Source organism: Oryzias latipes (assembly GCF_053564925.1).
Source record: "Oryzias latipes strain Hd-rR chromosome 1 unlocalized genomic scaffold, Olatipes_Hd-rR_3.1 chr1_Y".
Lineage (NCBI taxonomy): Eukaryota > Metazoa > Chordata > Actinopteri > Beloniformes > Adrianichthyidae > Oryzias > Oryzias latipes.
This window is the reverse complement of record NW_027616335.1, coordinates 5066442-5086970: the sequence shown is the minus strand read 5'-3', so window position 1 is coordinate 5086970 and position 20529 is coordinate 5066442. Positions and strand designations below refer to the sequence as shown.

Here is a 20529-nt window from a genome sequence, read left to right as displayed (position 1 = left end):
CAGAGCCGACAGGGCTCTCGTAGACGGAGGAAAGACCCGGGGCGGCGGGGTCTGTGTTTACATCCGGGACATCCATTGGTGCCGAGATGCCACTGTAGTATGCAAACACTGCTCACCCCTGGCGGAGTTTTTGATCGTGAAGTGTCGCCCCTTCTACTTGCCGAGGGAATTCAGTTCAATCCTGCTGGTTGCTACTTATATACTCCCAACTAACAATATATGCGACAGAAATGCGGCTCTGAACGAACTGTATCAAGCCATCAGGACTTTTTTGGGACGACAAATTGGGAAATGTTCAAAGAAGCAGCCACCTATAACAACACCACAGACATCGAGGAGTACACAGACACTGTGACGTCCTACATAACCAAATGCATTGATGATGTGACCCATAAAAAGAACGTCATCACTCGAGCTAACCAAAAGCCATGGCTGACAGGGGATGTCCACAGGCTGCTGAGGGCGAGAGACAAGGCCTTCAGAGCTGGGGATCAATCAAGCTTGAGAGCATCGAGAACCAACCTGTCTCGTGGCATCAGGAAAGCCAAACAAGATTACACACACAAAATAACCGCTCACTTCAGGGATAGCAAGGATGCTCAGAGACTATGGCAGGGCATCCAGGCCATCACAGACTACAAACCTGCACCGCGAAGCTGTGAGAGCAACACCACTCTGATCAACAACCTGAACAGCTTCTTTGCACGCTTTTAAAGCACAAAACCACACTTGCCCACAGAAAACACCACCACCTCCGCACGACCAGCCTCTGTGCCTGTCTGCTGCCAGCGTGAAGAGGACACTCTCCACCATCAACATCCGGAAAGCAGCGGGTCCAGACAACATCCCTGGCAGTGTGCTAAAAGACTGTGCGGAGGAACTGAAGGATGTCTTCACAGACAGCTTTAACATCTCCCTGAGGCAAGCCATTGTCCCATCAGTCTTCAAAACTGCCACCATCATACCTGTGCCAAAGAAATCATCCCCATCCTGCTTCAATGACTACCGTCCTGTGGCACTGACACCCATTATCATGAAGTGCCTTGAACGACTAGTCATGTCACACATCAAATCTAACCTGCCCCCCACCCTGGACCCATATCAGTCTGCTGTCAGGGTTCTGGCTTTTTCCTTAATAAAGAGAAGAACCACACAGGAGATGAGAACTTTTGCTAGACTTCTGCAGAAGGAGAATCGGTCTGTGACAGCGCGAACTGTCACAGAGGAGTTCTCCCATCCTAGTGCATGGAGCCTTCTTTTATTGAAAACTGAAGGTTGCAGACATGAATGTGGGTCATTTAATCAGAAACAACAAGAACATCATATTCTCGTATAATCAGAGCTTTTCAAGTCATTGTTTTCTTACTGAAAGATAGAAATGAGACTAACATTTTATAGAGATTATAGTGTGCAAGCAAATGATAATTATTTAACTCTAACATCCCTCCCTTTTTATCATTTCAAACACGTCATGAACACTATAAGGGGAAGGTACAAACGTGAATAAATGAGCACATCAGAGGTGGTAGGTGATACATGAGTGTTGATGCGAAAACCTCCAGGGCTAAACTTATACCATCTGTGTGAAACATTCATTGAGCTGTCAGGGAGGGCAAAACTCATCAACGACTCTGTGCCCCTCAGCAGTCATCCGTAAGGATACGCATGCATCACCAGTCCAAACCTCGGCACAAAAGCGTTAATTAAAGTTACATAGAACCCGAAACAAATCAGGAAATAAAGAGAAGAAAAAAAAAAAAAAATCAAATCAACCAAAAGAAAAACAATAAAATAAATCTGTAAAGACCAGTTTCAACCACGAGCGGATGCGCATTAGGTTAATTGTTGGCATAATGCTGATAAAGTTGGCCTAACAGCGATCATTCATTTGACACATGGAATCAAACAGGTGACAAAAAGAAAAAAAAGAAAAACAACACACAGAGGACCGGAGTGACTAGTTTTATCAGTACACTCCACCAGAAGTAAGCCAATAAAGTGGGGACCCAGACCAGTAGGCGTTAGTCATCTGAGAAGAAATGTGTGATTTAAGGGCCTTGACCTCACTGATGATGTGAGTGAGATCTCCAGAGGAAGAGAGAAAAAAGTAAAAGACGAAACCACGAGCAATAGCTGGACCCATGTTAGCTGGTTCGAAGCTCACTGTAGCTGGAAGAGAGGAGTGCTAGAGGAAACACACCAGGGAGCGCCCCTCGCCAGGAGTAGTGTCACACTGCGGCGGCTCCGTTGTTGGACTTCAACCAGGGATGCGTCACAAACTGTCAGTCTGGTAGGCTCTCAGCAATTTACAGTGGCTTACGTGAATCCAGGAGGGTCGTACAGCAATTCGTACTGCAGTTAGCATAGCGAGGAGAACCTTGAAGGGTCCCGTCCACCTCGGGTGTGACCAATCAGTCCGTTGAATGGCCTTCAAGTAAAGCAGGTCACCAACAGGGGCCTTCTGGTCGGGATGCAGAGTCTGTGGGCAGGAGAGAACTGGAGGCAGACTTAATGCGTTCCTTTGTTCTCACAGCTTTCTCCAAACAATCATGTAAATCATCAATGGTTTCAGTAGAGCCGGGCATGAGAGTAGGAAAAAAAAAATCAGGAAAAAAATAAAATAAATAAAAATTAAAAAATAAAAATTGTGAAAAAAAACACATTGAAAGTCAAACAGACAAGAACTGCGTCTCATTTCAACAGCAGCATGAACAGGCTGATAATGGTTTGACAAATGGTAATGCTTGGACGGAAGGGAGTGGAGTGTCAGGGTTGTCCGTGATTCGGACGTTGTTTGTTGTTTGGGCATTCTGCTGACCAGTGGCCGTGGCCACCACAGCACCAACAGTCTTCTGAGCGATTAGGGCCTTTTCTTCCCCTGGGATTACCACGTCCTCTGCCTCGCCCACGCCCACGCCCTCGCCCGCGAGGTGTGGGTCCGTGGAAAAACACTGCAGAGTGTGGAAGAGCTTTTGAGGTGAAAAACACATCAGGGTTTTTCTTTTCTTTTGTAATTCTTTCAGCGTGACGGGCCCATGTCATGGTTTGTGGTTCTGAGCTGTCATCAGATTCAACGTGATGGGTACGAACCCATTCACTAATTTCTGGTCGCAATGCTTTCAGGAGACCATTTTTTAACTGTTGTTGGTAAGCTGAGGCCGGGTCCTCACTGTGTGTAATGCCACTGTGGATCTTAAATTCTTTTTCAAAGCGGAGAGCAAAATCGTCTACCAGCTCCCCTGTTTTTTGGTTTATCCCTGCAAGGTGGGAGTAGTTTGCTTTCTTCCTGAATATTGTTCTAATCCTGCCCTCCAAAACTGTCCAGGCTCTGTCATAGCTGCTAGACAGTGCATCGACAGGGGCAGGAAAAACTTCATTTTGACCATCTCTGCCTGTATAATCCCCTCTTACTCTAGCCCAATTTTTTCCCACTGATGTTTGGGCTGCTTGGCCAGCCTCATACCCATTTAGTCTGTACGAAAGTATAAGATCTCTCATATCTTCTATCCACTTCTCTACATCTTCATCAATGGGAGTCAGCCCTTCAACCGCCCTTCGAGCTTCTTCTAGGGTCCAGGGTCGGAACACATAAAGGTGTTCGGGCCCTCTATCGCCTGGATTTGGGTTAGCCACCTGAATCATTGGATATGTTTCTGTTCTCTCAGCCCGATATCTGAGCGGAGGCTTTAGCTCAGATCTGTCTCTAAAGTCGTAAGTAGGGGGCTCAGGTGGGGGTGGAGGTGGGGGCAGAGAGGTAAGGTCTGGGTATAATGAAAGGGAGACACGGGGACTGGTTAGGGACAAGCGTTGTACTGCGGGTGTTTCCTCAGTTTTTGACTGTAGCATGTCGGCTACTCCCGCAGCCTGATGGCGTCTGCCGCAGAGCTGGGTTTCGTTATCTTCCGGACGTACAAACATGGTGATAGGAGTCCCTGCTTCTTTTGACTTGCTTGCTTTTTTGTTTTTAGCAGCCTGGATATCTTTTTTACGTTTATCTGCTTCTCTAAGCCAGTGTCTTGCACAGTCTAATTCTTTTTGTTTTTCATTTATTTCTGCTCCTTTTGATAACCACAATTTCTTTTCCTGCAGTGGAGCTGCTTTGCATGTCATGCAAGATGCTAGTGTCTATGAGTTGTGTGTTTTCTGTTTCTGCAGAGTATGTTCCTGTGTTGTGGTGTCCTCCTGCAGCTTGTTTTGCAATTTTATCAGCAAGCCTGTTCCCTATTGAGATTGTGTCTGTGTTTGCAGTGTGTGCAGCACATTTACAAACTGCTAACCTTGATGGGGCCTTTATGGCTTTTAAAAGGTTAAGTAAAAGTTGTGCGTGGGTGATGGGTTTGCCTGTGGAAGTTTTCATTCCTCTGCGTTACCATTGTTTGGCAAAAAAAAAAAAAAACCCACACATGGTGGTAGACAGGATCAAGCTTTTTGGAGTAAAATGTAAGGGGCTGTCATATGGCTCTGTGTTTTTGCATTAAAATTTAAATTAATTTTATTTCTATAGAACCTAATTACATACACAAAAACAAACAAAAATAAAAGAGAAATGACTATAAAAAAGTTAAAAGAAGAGAAGTAGTAAGTAAAAGAGCTAAAATATAAAAAACAGCTAGTAATTGAAAATATAAATTAATATAAATCTATACTAAAAAATGCATAAAAATGTCTAAAACACCTAAAGTATAAATTGGAACAAGGTAAGACATAAAAAGTACAAAACTAGCATTAAACAAATACTGTAAATATGTAATAAATTTTAATATAACATTTAATTAGGCCTATTCGTGGATTTTAGTTCTAACCTTCAGCAGGCCCGCGCCTGAGGACCTGAGGGCTCTGGGGGGTTCAAAAGCTAAAAGCATGTCTGAAATAAAAGGACCAAGAAAATGAACACTCTTATAAACTATCTAAAAAATCTTAAAATTGATCTTAAAGCTGACAGGGAGCCAGTGCAGATATTCTAAGCTGGTGTAATGTGCTCCCTCTTCCTGGTTCTTGTTAAAAAGGCGTGCATTGTTCTGGACTAGCTGTAAGGCAAGGCAAGGCAAGGCAAGGCAAGTTTATTTGTATAGCACAATTCGTACACAAAGTAATTCAAGGTGCTTCACAAAACAGAAAAGTGCATTAAAATCACAATACATCATAGAAATAATCAACATAAAATTTACTTTAAAAGAAAAGGAAGAAAAAAAAAAAAGATTTAAAAAGAAAGGAAGGAAAGAAAGGTGCAGATAGGACCTTTCAGTCATATACACGGCTAAACAGAAATGTTTTAAGTCTAGATTTGAACACGAACACAGAAGAAGCCTGTCTTACGCCTTCAGGGAGGCTGTTCCAGATTTTAGCTGCAGAATATTGAAACGCTGATTCCCCTTGTTTAGTTCTGACTCTGGGAATCAACAGGAGGCCGGTCCCTGAGGTCCTCAGAGTACGAGATGGTTCATATGGCACTAACATGTCAGAGATGTACTTTGGTGCGTGGCCATGGAGAGACTTGTACACAAGCAGAGCTGCTTTGAAGTCTATTCTTTGAGGTACAGGGAGCCAGTGCAAAGACCTGAGCACAGGACTAATGTGATCATACTTCCTGGTTTTGGTCAGGACTCGAGCAGCAGCATTCTGGATGTACTGAAGCTGTTTTACAGCTCGTTTGGACAGGCCGGTGAGCAGGCCGTTACAGTAGTCTAACCTACTGGAGACAAATGCATGGATAAGTATCTCCAGGTCTCGCTTTGAGATTATGTTTTTGATTTTGGCAATGTTTTTCAGGTGGTAAAATGCCGCTGATGTTACTGACTTGATATGGCTGTTAAAGTTCAGGTCAGAGTCCATGATTACCCCTAGATTTCTGACTTGATTTGAGGGTTTGAGAGAGAGAGAATGAAGGTAGCTGCTGACAATTTCTCTTTGTTTCTGTGGGCCAAAAACAATAACTTCGGTCTTGTCTGAGTTTAGCTGGAGAAAGTTGTTCTGCATCCACGCGCTGATCTGTTGGAGGCAGTGGTTGAGAGAATCCACTGGCCCATATTCACCTGTTGTCAGTGACACATAGATCTGAGTATCATCTGCATAGTTGTGATAAGATATGTTATTACTGCGTATTAACTGCCCTAGTGGCAGCATGTAGAGGTTGAACAGAAGGGGTCCCAGGATCGATCCCTGGGGCACACCACAATTCAAGCCCATGTAGTCTGAGACACAACTCCCAATTTCAACAAAATATTTCCTGTCTTCCAGATAAGACTTGAGCCAACTTAGGGCAGATCCAGAGATGCCAACCCAGTCTTGGAGTCTGTGCAAAAGGATCCCATGATCAACAGTATCAAAGGCAGCGCTCAGGTCTAGCAGGATTAAGACAGAGACTTTTCCATCATCAGTGTTCAGGCGGATGTCATTGGTTACCTTGATAAGAGCAGTTTCTGTGCTATGATGGGGTCTAAAACCTGACTGGAAAACATCAAACGAATTGTTTAATAAGAGAAAGTCAGTGAGCTGTTGGTAGACAACTTTTTCAAGGACTTTTCCTAAAAATGGCAGATTAGAGATAGGTCTGTAATTATTCAGTACAGTGGGATCAAGACCGCTCTTTTTCAGGAGGGGTTTAATGACTGCAGTTTTTAAGGCCTCTGGAAATATTCCAGATTGAAGAGACATGTTAACTATTTGAGTAATTGATGGCAACACACTGTTCAAGACAGACTTTAGAAATCTAGTGGGTAACACATCAAGGCAGCATGTAGACGAGCTCAGACGGGTGATGGTCTCTTGGACAGTTTGGTCAGTGACAGGTATAAAGTGAGTCAGCTTAGAGTGAGTAGGTGGCCGTTCGATAGTTATATGTGTTGTGGAGTTGATGGCTTTTTTAATGCCCTGAACCTTGTCATTGAAAAATACAGCAAACTCATTACATTTAGGTGTACAAACCAATTCTATTGGTAGCTGGGTTGGGGGGTTAGTTAATCTGTTAACTGTTGTGAACAGGATACGAGAGTTGCTGCTGCAACTTCCAATTATTTCAGAGAAGTACCTTTCCCTTGTTCTGCATAAGATCTGGTTATAAGCGTACAACTCCGCCTTATATATTCCATAATGAACCTGGAGTTTTGACTTGCGCCACTTTCGCTCGGCTCTGCGGCACTGTTGTTTCTGTGCCCTGACTAGATCATCATTCCTCCAGGGAGCTTTCTGTCTATGTTTTCTCAATTGAACTTTCATAGGGGCAATGGCATCCAGAACATTCAAGATGCTAGAAGTAACAGAATTCAGCATTTCATCAACATTGGCACCAGAGACGTTTTCAGGGTTTATCATTTCTACAAACTGTGCCCTAGTGCTCTCATTTATTTGTCTCCTTTGGACAACTGCAGGGCCAGGCGGTGGTTTGGGAGCAACAGACAGGTCAAAGAATACACAGAAATGATCAGAGAGGGCGACATCAACCACACTGACATTGTAAATAGTAACCCCCCTTGTGATGAGCAGGTCCAGAGTGTGCCCTCTGCTGTGGGTGGGGCAACTCACATGCTGAATTAGACCAAAGGTTTCAAGGACAGCATTGAGCTCTTTTGCATTTCTGTCATTGACATTATCAACATGAACATTAAAATCACCTGTAATGACTAGACCATCAAAGTCTGTGCACACAACTGAGAGCATTTCAGTGAAATCATCAATAAAACTTTGGCTGTGCTGAGGAGGTTTGTACATAACTATGCAGAGTAAGGGAGGAGTTTGTTTTAACTCAATCTTAAAGGACACATACTCAAATGATGAAAACACACCAAATGATAGTCTGCGGGTTGCAATATTATCTCTAAACAGTGCAGAAACGCCTCCACCCTTTTTATTTTCTCGTATTTCCGATTCATGTTTGTAGTTAGGGGGAGTTGATTCGACTAGAACTATGTTTCCTGTGTTTTTGTCAAGCCATGTTTCAGTTAAAAACATAAAATCAAGATTAAAAGAAGAGATAAGATTATTGATTAAAAATGATTTGTTGCATAAAGATCTGACATTGAGTGCAGCAAGTTTGAGATTAGTTTCCTTGGGACTGGTCAAAACCTTCTTGCAAGGGATGTGAACTAGATTTCTTTGATTGGACAGTCTAACTGCCCTTTTTTGCAGTCTACGTGGTGCAACTACAGGTATATCACCAGAAGGAAGCTGTTCATCACAGGGCCCCAGTTTGACATAACCTTTCCTAGGACACTGGGGGCCCGTTTCATCCTAGCTCCGGGGAATAGCACGTCTAGAGGCGCGCAGGAGAGGTTGAGTTGAGGGTAGTTTGGGTGATGGACCGGGAGGAGTGGGAGCTGGACGGGATTTGGGTGAACGACGGAGGGGGCGTGTTGGAGGGGGTTTGGATGAAGGCCGTGTTGGAGGGACTTTGGGTGAAGGATGAGGAGGGGGCGCTGGAGGGGTAGGAGAGCTCCTGTGTGGTGTGAGGCTCACAGGTGTTAGGGGAGCCATCTTAATTCCTGACTTGATGAGGCTATCAAAATGGCTAGGTAGGGCCATGGGTGAAAGTGGGGGGGACGAAAAGGAAAGTGAGTCTTCACTGGGAGTAGACGTAGCAGGGGGCGCCCACAGCTGGTCAGATGGTGGAATTTCTGGGGCCAAATCTGGTGGTTGTTGTTGTGGTTCTGCAGCTGGGTCCTTAGCTGGCGGTAGTTGTTGTGGTGCTGGTGCAGGTGAGTCCTTAGATGGAGGTGGTTGCTGTAATGCTGTTGGAGCTGAGTCCTTAGGTGGAGGTGGTTGTGGTGCTGGTGCTGCCGGATCCAAGTCATTGACCGGTGTTGGTGGAGGTAGTTGTTGTTGCCGTTGTGCTGTGGTTCCTGGGACACTGGCTCGGTCCTTCCTTACTGCCTTTTCAGGGCCTTGGCCTCTATGCCCCAGAGCGTGGAGGAGGTTCTTTAATCAGCTGTATGTGATAAGTGTGGTTTTCTTTACGCTAGAAATGAGGTCATTACAGTAATCTATCCTTGATGTGATAAAAGCATGAATTAAGATTTCAGCACCGGTCAAAGCTAAGGTCAGCATCCAAGATCAAACCAACATACAGTTGGTTGATGGAAAAAAAAACCTTATCTCTCTCTCTGCTTCAGAACCGATAACCAAGACTTCTGTTTTGTCTTCTGTTTTGTTTCTGAGCTACAAAAAGTTCTCTCCAATTAATATTTTAATGTCTGAATCACAGTTTAAAAGCACAGGCTGACACAAACAATTACTTTTAATAGTTCTCTCCTAACTAAAAGAAAAGCAAAAAATACAAAACACAAAACTAATGGTATATAAACACTTAGCAAAATAAACCATTTCACTGAAATGAATCCTTTAATGTAAGACTAGTCATGTTTTCCTTATTTTATTTGTATTCCTCTTTACTCTCTCTCTCTCATGGTCACACACACGCACACACACACACACACAAACACCTACTGCGACAACAGAATTTCACTCAGGCACACGCAGCTGCATTATCTCACTCATACTGTCTCTAGTTTAACAACTACTTTTTTCTATTCTTCGATTTTTATTTGTCCTTTCACACCATACTTTATCTTTTATTTCAACATATATTGTAGGCTGTTTTGGGTCTTTTTGCACCATATATATTTTTCGTCCCCCTGTAAAGGAGCCCCGTCAGGGGATTTACTCGAGTTAATACCCATAGTCACAACTGTAGGCCGTTGAATTTAAACACAAATCAATTTTAACCTTCTGCAGTCCACACTTTTGAGGTTGTCGAAAAGATGCAAAAACTCTGAGATTACTTTGGTGACCTTGGCCAACCAGGAGGTATGGCACGCTATGTCCCGAGTTCCTGGTCCAGGGAGATCGAACTAGCTCGAAACTCCGACACCAAGGTCACTTGGATATTTATGCGAAAATATATAAATTTATTATACAATGACAGGAAAAAGATGCAAACAATCCGAGATTACTTTGGTGACCTTGGCCAACCAGGAGGTATGGCACGCTATGTCCCGAGTTCCTGGTCCAGGGAGATCGAACTAGCTCGAATCTCCGACACCAAGGTCACTTTGATATTTATGCGGAAGGAAGAAAAAAAAAAAATGGAAATAAAATGCAACTATAAATATGAGTGTGTATATAGTAATACCATTTTATATATTTTTCACTTTTAAAATTTTTATTTTTAATTTTTTAATGTTCCCTGCCACCTGTACTGCCTTTTTACAGGAGTACTCCAGAGAGGGTCTCTAAAATACCTCTCCTTCTTTTTTACTTTTGCATGCTGGGACTGGTTACCCGTTTTAGCCAGAAACCTTTTTCTGCTATTTTATTCTTTGCGCTTGGGACTGGTTACCCTTTTTAGCCAGAAACCCTTTTCTGCTATTTTATTCTTTGCGCTTGGGACTGGTTACCCGTTTTAGCCAGAAACCTTTTTCTGCTATTTTATTCTTTGCGCTTGGGACTGGTTACCCGTTTTAGCCAGAAACCTTTTTCTGCTATTTTATTCTCAACACTGTGATCGTATGCAAAACTCACTCAGTCCTGTGGTTCATCATTTCCGGTCGGATCTCGTCAAGCCACCGCTGGCAGATGAGGGTTAGACCTATGACGCTGGCCCGGCGAAGAATTCACCTCCCGGGACTTTCTTCCGGACAGCCTATATTGTCCGGGCGTGCGCACGGCTTCAGCGCGTCATCCTCAGTCCACCACCGGTGGGTATGTTGAGATCCGGGTCACGGCACCAAGTTGTCAGGGTTCTGACTTTTTCCTTAATAAAGAGAAGAACCACACAGGAGATGAGAACTTTTGCTAGACTTCTGCAGAAGGAGAATCGGTCTGTGACAGCGCGAACTGTCACAGAGGAGTTCTCCCATCCTAGTGCATGGAGCCTTCTTTTATTGAAAACTGAAGGTTGCAGACATGAATGTGGGTCATTTAATCAGAAACAACAAGAACATCATATTCTCGTATAATCAGAGCTTTTCAAGTCATTGTTTTCTTACTGAAAGATAGAAATGAGACTAACATTTTATAGAGATTATAGTGTGCAAGCAAATGATAATTATTTAACTCTAACATCTGCATATAAAGCAAAACGATCCACAGAATTTGCAATCTGGTCTGCCCTCTACCCAGTTCTCACTCACTTGGACAAGAAAGACTCATATGTGAGAATGCTGTTCATAGACTTCAGTTCAGCATTTAATACCATAATACCACAACAACTCATCTGCAAACTGGACAGACTGGGCCTCAGCACCTCCTTCTGCAACTGGCTGTTGGATTTCCTCAGCCAGAGGCCTCAAGCAGTTCGTGTTGGCAACAACATCTCCAACAGCATCACCCTGAGCACAGGGGCCCCTCAAGGCTGTGTGCTCAGTCCCCTGCTGTTCACCCTGCTGACACACGACTGCACACCAACCTATAGCTCCAGCCACCTTGTGAAGTTTGCGGACGACACAACACTAGTGGGGCTCATCACCAAAAACGATGAGACCCACTACAGAAAAGAGGTGGAGCTCCTGACCATGTGGTGCAAAGACAACAACCTCTTGCTTAACGTTAGCAAGACCAAAGAGGTTGTTGTCAACTTCCAGAGAGGCAACACCCAACACCCCCCACTCACCATCGAAGGTGCTGCAGTGGAGAGGGTGAGCAGCACCAAGTTCCTGGGGGGGCACATCAGCGAGGACCTCTCCTGGACAACCAACACTGCATCACTGGCCAAGAAAGGACAGCAGCGCCTCTACTTCCTGCGCAAACTCAAGCGGGCAAGTGCTCCACCACCCATCTTGACAACATTCTACAGGGGAACCATTGAAAGCATCCTCTCCAGCTGCATCACTGTGTGGGGTGGGAGCCGCACGGACAAAAACAGGAAAGCTCTACAACGCACAGTGAGAACAGCTGAGAAAATCATTGGTGTATCACTCCCCTCCCTGCAAGACATATACACCACCCGCCTCACCCGCAAAGCCATCACAATCGTAAATGAAGCAAGCCACCCTGCACACAGTCTGTTCAGCCTCCTGCCCTCTGGAAAGAGGTATAGGAGCCTCCGCTCCCGCACTACCAGACTCACCAACAGCTCTATCCATCAGGCTGTGCGACTGCTGAACTCACTCCCCTCCCCACTCACAGCGCCAGCCAGCAGGACCACCGGAATAGGACAAACACCCCTCCTCCACTGTTTGAAGGACAAACACTTAAAACTGAACTGAGACAAATAACTACCTCTGCATATGCAACTGCACATGTAAATAACATTTATTCCTACCAACTACCTTACCTACAACTAGTGTACCTCCCAGGACACTACCTGTAAATGCACACAGTTGGCTCATGTTGCTTTAAACAACCTGCACCTTATTTTCACATATTTATTGTTTTCACATTTTATTATGTATCATTACTTAGAGATTAGGCCTGTTTCTTTGTTGTGCATCTGCCCTTTACTGTTGTTTATGTCTACGCACGGGACAGTGAGAAACGTAATTTCGATTCCTTTGTATGTCAAGCACATGTGAAGAAATTGACAAATAAACCTGACTTTGACTTTGACTATAGCCTATAGCTTTCCAGGGAAGTGTGACACGACAAGCAGACTAACAATCGCAGGGACGAGTAATGGTCTCGGAATCGCACAGCAAAGGGCCCGCATGCCGCAACATCTCCCTTTAGCAGCTAAAAAAAAGGGACAACAGACAGTTCTATAACAGCGGCAATTTAAAAAGGAATGTAACAAAGCAAAATTTCAGAAACTAAACCTAAAATACAAAAATGAAAAATATTTCAGAAAACAAAATTAAAGCCAGAATTCTGCGGAGCATCACTGCAGATGAAATGACTGATCTCAGTGGGGAAATCCTGAACTTTTATCCGCTCCATGGTTTTCAAAATGTCACATTCTTGAAAGTCATGAAACGTCAGTTACTGACGGTAGTCTTCTCAAACCTTTCAGATGTTTTTCTGTCTCAGAAAAGGAAAAACTTCTCATCATGTGTCACGGCTGTAGGGACGAAAACCTACGGTGGCCCTGAAGTGCAAACCATTCAACAAATCACTCGATACAAAAACATTTTTAAGATCACAGCAACAATTTAAAAAGCGTATTACATTTTAGAAAACAAGACAAAATTTCAGAAACCAAAACATAAAAAAGAAAAAAGAAAAAAAAGAAAAAAAGAAAAAAAGATTTCAGAAAAAAAAATTACTTTCCAGAAAAAAAAAGAAATATTACAAAATGAAAACATTTCAGAAAAAAAAATGAATTTCCAGAAAACAAAATGAAATAAAAAAATGAAAACATTTCAGAAAAACAAAATGAAATATTAAAAAATGAAAAACATTTCAGAAAAAAATGAAATATTAAAAAATGAAAAACATTTCAGAACACAGAATGAATTTCCAGAAAACAAAACGAAATCTTCAAAAATGAAAAACATTTCCAAACCGGAAGAAGCAGGTACTATAGGACAACGCTGATTGGATGATGATGTTTGTCAATCATTTGAACTGAAAAGTATTTTAAATGAAGCGACGACGGATTTTATCGTCCAAACAACAATGTACTATAATAATCCACGTATTTCCCATTTACATATTAAATCAAAAATGCAGCAAACAGATAATGAAGGTTTAAATTATTTTTTGAATATTTCGTCTGAAGCAGAACGGTCACCCGGAAGTAGTTTGTGTGTATGACGTCCGTTCTGCAGGTAAACAAAGAAAGGGACGGTAAAACGTTAACATAAATTTTAATCTTTGAATATTTAGCGGATGTGATGACAGAACGCACGCAGAAATATCAACACCAACCAGGTTTACAAATGTTTCAAAATGTCGTGAGAGGATTCTGTCTAAAGCAGCAGCTGCGAAGAAACGGGTGTTAAAGACGGCGCACATCAGGAAATGCAGCCCCGCCATCCACAGATAAGGTATGGAGGCACATTTGTTTGATCTAATACATGTAGCGTTAAACGTGATTTCTAGGTGGGTGTTTACAGACAGATCCAAGATCCTTCAGTCATACGTTAATGACAGGTTACCTCATCAGCTGGAGAGGGGGGGGTCACGTGGGCAGGATTCTCAGACAGGTGTACCAGCCGCATAAATCAGCAAAGCTGTCAGGTAAACTGCAGCAGTTTGTGTCTCAGAATAACATTTATGAATGCTTCTTATTCACACTATTAAGATCTGTGACTTTAGAGTGTGTCAGTGCACAGAAACATGACAGTAAATGACTGGATGTGCACATCATCAGACACATCCAGGTGTGTAACTAAAGGTGGCAAAGTCTGTAGTGTAAAAGAAATCTTTAAAGAAACGTTTTAGTCTTTCAGGCAGAGGAGGAATACCAAATTGTTTTAGAATGTATTTTTATAAGACTGAAATAATGTATTTTTTTCTGAGTTTGGTGTTTTGACCCCTCCCTAATGAATTTCTGGTTTAACCCATTTTCTCCTCATTTTGATGAACTCAACTTTTTCCTGAATGAAAGATGAACGGTAGCCGATGTTTTTCTGTCAGGGATTTTTAATTTATTCATTTATCTCTGTCAGGGATTTCAATGGAGCTGGAGTCCAGTGCAGAGGAAGCTGCAAGCATGTACGAGCAGGAACTGGGGTCCCTTACCTGTGCATCTTCCTCTGGATGTGATGCTGGGCAGCAATGTGGACAAAACTTCCCTGACATGACTCTTTTTGATATAGTTGTTAAGCACAAACAGACTTTCCCAGATGCATTTTTTCCTCTAATAAATGTGACTGACAGGTACGCTGAGTAAATGCTGAATGTAAACGGAACATTTGATTGACTGCATGAAGAAGCCCATAAAGGAAAATCCACAACTGTTTCTTTGTTTCTGTTACTGAATAACGTATTCATGTTAAGTTTTCAATAAATATACTGCATTTGCTATGAAACAAATTTGTTTATTTTCATATCCATTATTACAATCCTCACATCAGCATTCAGTTTTTTCATTGACAAAGAAACATTTCTAAACAACAGCTTTGAAAATCAAACATCATCTTTGTTAATAAAGCTTTAAAACCTAAAATGGTAAACATGGAAAAACTCCTAAATGAAGCAAGTCTAATATGAACATTTTAAACTGGAGTTTTGCTTAAAGGAACATTAAGTTGTTTGGAGTTGTACAAGTGTTTGATGCGATTCCTCATAGATGTGATTTCCAGATCATCAGCCCGACGCTAAAGCCAGGAATTGTGCTTCGTCTTTCACTCCCCACTGCATCATTTACAACTAATCAGGCTTATGCAGCAGGTTAAAGACGTTTTTTAAAGGACCTGCAATTTTAAAAAAAAATAGATATTAAGGTTAAATAATATTTATTGATTACATTTCACATCAATCATGGTGACTTGCCTGTACACTGCACAATGATATGAATGACTTTAGTCTTCTTGTATTCCCATGTAGAGCTGCCATCTGTTCTTCTGCAGCACAAACCTTTCTGGAACTTCGCTTTGAGAAACTTCACCTGCAGAAATATCACATGTTAATTCAATTAAGTATTTTATAAACTTTAAAGTTCATTTTTAAGTTTCAGTATATGTGTATATGCATGGTTCAAAAATATACAATGCACTTAAATATTATTTCCCATAAGAACTTGTTTACTGATTTCAGTCTTAAAGTCGATTTTTAGCAACACTGTGACTGATGCCATATAATTACTGTATAAATCCTAGAATCAGGCTGGCTCGGAGCTTTTTCTCTCATGTTGTCACCGAAAACGGGAACGGCTATCATGTGAAGACGGTTCGTCTCCATCGGGTTCTTTTTGCGCATGCGCAAGATAAAAAGAAATGATCTTTTCAAAGCAGCACTTTAACATCCTAAAATTAACATCCTTAGAGACATGTGACTGACAAAAGAAAAGATCACAGAATTGATTCTTACCTAAAGATGATTGACAGCGTGAACCTCGCAGCCGTAGACATTAGCGCACAGCGTTCAAAGTAAAAGTGCTCACAAACTACTTCCGGGTGACCGTGTGTCAGGCGAAATGTTAAAAAAATAATTTTAAAGTTCATTAACAGTTTGCTGAATTTTTTATTTGATATATAAATGGGAAATACGTGGATTATTATAGTACATTGTTGTTTGGACGATAAAATCCGTCATCGCTTCATTTAAAATACTTTTCAGTTCAAATGATTGACAAAAATCATCATCCAATCAGCGTTGTCCTATAGTACCTGCCTCTTCCGGTTTGGAAATGTTTTTCATTTTTGAAGATTTCGTTTTGTTTTCTGGAAATTCATTCTGTGTTCTGAAATGTTTTTCATTTTTTAATATTTCATTTTTTTTTCTGAAATGTTTTTCATTTTTTAATATTTCATTTTTTTTTCTGGATTTTTTTTTCTGAAATGTTTTTCATTTTTTAATATTTCATTTTTTTTCTGGAATTTTTTTTTTTCTGAAATGTTTTCATTTTTTAATATTTATTTTTTTTCCTGGAAATTAATTTTGTTTTCTGAAATGTTTTTTTTTTTTGTCATTTTTGTTTTTCAAGTTTTGGTTTCTGAAATTTTGTTTTGTTTTCTAAAATGTAATGCTGCTTTTTAAATTTTTTTTTTTTTTTTTAATTGTTGTTGTGATCTTAAAAATGTTCTTGTATCGAGTGATTTGTTGAATGCTTTGCACTTCAGGGCCACCGTAAAAACCCAAGTGCAGATAGGAATCAGGCTGAGACTCAGGAATGCGCTTAGGAGCGATTTAATGCTAACAGAAAGCGCCACAAGGTGGGATCACAAAAACACAAAAAACTCCTCAAGAGAGGGAAAACTGCAAAAGTCAACAAAAGGGAACAACTAAGCTCAGAGAAAATGCCAAAGGACAAAGCAGACCTCAGTGTTGGCTGAGTAGGAAAACCACTGACTTAACAGGGACGCACCGACACTGAGGACTGAGTAGCATCAACTTAAATAAGCATGATTGCAAAGTGCAGGCAGCTGTGCACTCCTCCACAGAGAAGACCAGGCAAGGAAAGGGAGGGGCCATCCAGGAGGAGTGACAGCTGACCTGCAAAACACAGAGGCAGTCAGGAAACAGAACAGAAAAACACCACACTGCGTCATCATGAGCAGCTTACTGTTTTGTTCGTAGAGTCTCCTAGATTGGAGTTATTTTCATTTAATCTCATTTTAAACTGTTGGGTTTTGTTTAACTGAGACCTAAATCTGTACCATATTGGACATGGGAGAATGTTGGGGAAAGGAGATATTCAACCTGGCCGAATTAACATTGTCTTCGTTTGGATCCAGATATGTGAAGACACTTGAAGGTATTGTGCATTTTCTCATTGTAATATAAATAAAAATGTATATATAAATATCTGATGGTTTTTGTTGTGATTGGAGATGGTTTAGTTTATTCTAAAAAATTTTAAAAACGGCACGCCCGCGCTTGAAAGAAAGCTGAATTGACGTTGACGACAAGAGGCGGTAAAGACGACCGTTAGGCGGCAAACGGACATTCTACAAAAATGTTTCAGCAGGCATACCAGTTCGGGTTTTTCTCTGTGCTCTCCGCCGTCGGAGGCCACACGTTCAAAAACTGGCGGGTTCAGGTAGGTAAATAATAGCTTATATCCATCCAGTCATTGGATTATCCAACCGTGTGGTTTTGTAATAACCATGATTTAAATAATCTCCATAGATGTCAAGTTAAAAGGTTCAGTCTTCATAAAAGTTTGTGTTCTGTGACATTTTTAATGTGGGAACAGAGTCATGGTGGTGTCCTGCAAACATTAGCTTGCTTTCATCATTGTGTGTTAATAGGTGAAAAATGGAACCACAGACAGGGTTTTGGACGAGGACATTAAAAGACTCATCCTCAACATCGTGTCTGACACCGTTTGGTGAGTTTTGTCAGTTCCTCCTCTGCCGCAGTACAAAGTAGAGACGCTGAATAGATAAACATGTTGTTGCTTCACTCATGTGTTTCCAAACTCCGCCTTCCCGCAGACCCCTTCTGATCCAGCTACATGGAGACACTGCGGATCCAGGTTTGTGGACGTTTAGCCAGCGAGGGGATGTTTGTCTGCAGATTGATTGATCTTAGCTTGTCGTCTTCATAGATGGATCCGGAGGGTGTTTTTTACAGACAGGGAGTACTCAGAGGACGAGATCTTTAATGATTTTTAAGCTCCCCCTCCCCCAGTGGGCCAAAGTGAGTAGAGTCTACATACTGGACCGGTTCTGGGTTCCATCAGAACTCGCATGTTCCCTTTGTTCTACAGAAGTAGATCCTGATGGCCCGCAGAGTTCTGAAGTGGTTCGCTGGTTCCAAGCCTGTGGTGGAGGAATCCGTCACTTCACTTGCGTGTCTTCTGCAGACGTTTACTCTCAGAATGTTCTGATGTTCTTTGTCTTTTTATCAGTTGTAAAGTTTACATTTTAACATTGCAAGTTTTGTTTGGTAAGAAATTCTCCTGAATTTTACAAATGGTTTATAAATTATTTATTAAGTCGTTGAGGGATAAATCTGTGAACCAACAGTACAGACACAAAGGCCTAGAAACTATTTAACTAAGTTCTAGCTCCTTTGATACACTGAGATGTGCGACGCCAGAGTTGATTGACGCGCCAAGCGGGCTGTCGTTTCCTTATACGATGAAGAGAAATGAGTCTTTCAATCCGATCAACTTTGCATTACTTCGCTTCTTTTATTTATTTACACTACTGAACGGATTGGACTAGTCTTTTGCTTCATTTCCCGCACAAGCAGTCAAAAACCATTTCTCCATCTGGCTCATGCACACCTGTGTGTGGTCAGATCATCAACCAATTTATAATTGACAGCAAAACATGAAAAACAGCGACACCCACAGGACATGTTTCTCAATAGGGCTCCTACACAAACCTTCAATATAAAGATGTTTTTAATCCATTTCAACGTTTAGATCAGGGGTCGGCAACCCAAAATGTTGCAAGAGCCAAATTGGACGAGAAAAACAGAAAACAAATATGTCTGGAGCCGCAAAATATTCAAAGCCCTATTTAAGCCTTATAATGAAGGCAACACATGCAATGTTTATCTATATTAGCTATATTAGCCTACTATCAAAATGACTAAGTTGCTTCAAACACATCATGAGCATTATCAACGATTAAATGTTTATTTGCCCTGCAGTGCATTCTGCGGAGAACGACGCGTCACGTGACTGCTCCGTTGTGCAAGTTTAACTTCATTATAATATTAATGAATTATGTTTCATTGCTTTGATAAAATGAAAGAAATGTGATAAAGATTTCCGATTTTTGATGTCATTTTTATTTTGAGGATTCAAACACAAAACAATAAAATAGAACGTGCGTGACGACGTTCCCCATGACAGTCAGCCTGCGCTCGAATGACAGAACAGCTTCAAGCTTTTTTGGCGCCTGCAGACTGTCATTCAGCCCGAAGATGCCTTGGAGAAACGGTGCTATTTTAAATCTGAAGAGAATTTGTAGGAGAGCAGAGAGAAAATTTAGGAAAACTAATTTACCAGTCGACTATGACTTTTTAAAAGATCAACTAAAAACCTACAACCACGCTGTTAAACAGGCAAGGACACTTTATTTTTCAAATCTCATCACAAACAATAAACACAACCCCCGGTTTCTTTTTAAGACTATTGATTTTTTACTAAACAAAGATTTTAATAAATCCATCATGCCTCACTCACAAACTGCATGTGAGGACTTTGCTGACCACTTCGGGAGTAAAGTCAATGCTATTAGATCTAACCTTCAACCGGTACATAACAGTAATCCTAGCAGGTCGGTGGCATTGTCTTTACCTGAGGAAACACTGGAGAGTTTTGTCCTGGTTGATGCAGAGATGCTTGGTCGAGTTTTTTCCCAAGCAAACACTACAACCTGCCTTTTAGACCCTATTCCCACTTCTCTTTTTAAATCATTTTATAAATTCTTTGAGTCAGAGATTTTAAACATAGCTAACTGCTCTCTTCAGACGGGGGTCTTCCCCTCTGCCTGTAAGACGGCGGTGGTGAGGCCCCTTCTGAAGAAGAGTAACTTGGACCCAAAGATCATGGACAATTACAGACCTGTATCCAACTTACCATTTTTAGGAAAAATTATTGAAAAACTTGTTTTTATTCAATTACATGATTTTTTAAATGAACATAATGTTCTTGAAAAGTGTCAGTCTGGTTTTAGGACAAATCACAGTACTGAGACGGCCCTTTTAAAAATTTTAAATGATCTCAGACATAATTATGACTCTCAGAAACTTTCTGTTCTGGTGCTGCTGGATCTGAGTGCCGCCTTTGATACAGTGGATCACCAGATTTTAATTGACAGACTTAGGAGTCGGGTCGGCCTCTCAGGAACTGCTCTTAACTGGTTTCACTCCTATCTCACAGATCGACACTTTTTTGTAAGTATGGATACTCGGTCGTCAGGAGTCCATGAAATAGGTTGTGGGGTTCCCCAGGGTTCAATCTTGGGTCCAATACTTTTTAACTTGTATATGTTGCCTCTTGGGGATGTCATCAGGAGACACAGCGTTGACTTTCAC

General features: G+C 41.6%; 2 long non-coding RNA genes across 2 annotated transcripts; one reads left to right on the top strand and one right to left on the bottom strand.

Moving 5' to 3' along the window:
• The first annotated feature begins 13161 nt into the window (after positions 1–13161).
• Positions 13162–14904, top strand: LOC144990358 (uncharacterized). The gene is made up of 2 exons (XR_013654340.1): positions 13162–13913; positions 14538–14904. It is a non-coding gene; the product is annotated as an uncharacterized LOC144990358 (long non-coding RNA).
• Positions 14889–16347, bottom strand: LOC144990354 (uncharacterized). The gene is made up of 3 exons (XR_013654332.1): positions 15901–16347; positions 15364–15478; positions 14889–15284 (listed from the first exon to the last, which is right to left on the bottom strand). It is a non-coding gene; the product is annotated as an uncharacterized LOC144990354 (long non-coding RNA).
• Positions 16348–20529: the final 4182 nt, after the last annotated feature.